The sequence below is a fragment of the Sciurus carolinensis genome, chromosome 14 (genome assembly GCF_902686445.1).
Source record: "Sciurus carolinensis chromosome 14, mSciCar1.2, whole genome shotgun sequence".
NCBI lineage: Eukaryota > Metazoa > Chordata > Mammalia > Rodentia > Sciuridae > Sciurus > Sciurus carolinensis.
The window spans coordinates 7,163,869-7,165,383 of NC_062226.1; positions in this window are offsets into that span (position 1 = coordinate 7,163,869).

Consider the following 1,515-nt stretch of genomic DNA (forward strand, 5'->3'; position numbering starts at 1 on the left):
AAGAAGTGTGGGACAACATGAAAAGACCAAATTTAAGATGTATCAGGGTAGATGAAGGTGCAGAGATACAAACCAAAGGAATGCACAATCTTGTTAATTAAATAATAGAGAAAAAATTTCCCAGAACTAAAAAATGAAATGGAAAATCAAATACTAGAGGCTTACAGGACCCCAAATATACAAAAGTACAACAGACCCACACCAAGTTACATTATAATGAAAATGCCTAGCATACAGAATATAGAATTTTTAAAACTGCCAGAGAAAAATGACAGATAACATTTAGAGGGAAACCAATCCAGATCTCAGCTGATCTCTCAACCCAGACCCTCAAAACTAGGTTGCCTTGGAATAATACATACCAGGATCTGAAAGAAAATGGATGTCAGTCAAGAATAATATACACAGCAAAATTAAGATTCAGATTTGAAGATGAAAGAAAAACATTCTATGACAAATAAAAGTAAAAAGAATTCACAAGTAGAAAACCTGCACTTCAGAACATTCTCAATATTCCATGAAGATGAATTGAAAAAAAAAAAAAAAGGTAAAAACCAGCAAAGTAGGAACTACACTAAAGGAATATTCAATCAAAGGAGAAACTAATTCAAATTAAAAACTAATTCAAATTAAAAACCAGAAATAAACCAAAATGACTGGGAATATAAATAATATCTCAATAATAACCTTAATAACATTAATGGCCTAAACTCATCAATCAAAAGACATAGACTGGCAGATTGGATTAAAAAACAAGACCCATCAATATGCTGTCTCCAAGAGACTCACCTCATAGGCAAAGACATCCACAGATTAAAGGTGAAAATATGGGAAAAAATATATATCATTCACATGGATCACATAAATAAGCAGAGGTTTCTATCCTCATATCAGATAAAGTGAACTTCAAGTCAAAGTTAATCAGAACAGGCAAAGAAGGATATTTCACATTTCTTAAGGGAATGATACAATAATAAGACACAGTAATCATAAGGCAATATACTTTCTTCTCAGCAAAACATGGATCCTTCTCTAAAATAGACCATATTTTATGCCACAAAACAACTCTTAGCAAATTAAAAAAAAAACAGATAATACTTTGCACTCTACCATATCATAATGGAATGAAATTAGAAATCAACAATAAAAAGTAGAAGGCTACTTTAACTCTTGGAGACTACATAAAATGCTCTTGAATGACAAATGGATAGCAGAAGAAATCAGGGATGAAATAAAAAATACTTAGAGGTAAGTAAAAATAGTGATACAACAAATCAAAATCTCTGGGACACTATGAAGGCAGTGCTAAGAGGAAAGTTCACTGCATTGGGCTCTCATTAAAAGAATAGAAAGTCAACAAATAAATGACCTAACGTTACACCTTGAAGCCCTAGAAACAGAAGAACAAATCAACACAAAAAGCAGAAGACAGGAAATAATTAAAATCAGAGCTGAAACCAATAAAATTGAAATGAAAGAAACAATTTAAAAAATTGACAAAACAAAAAGTTGGTT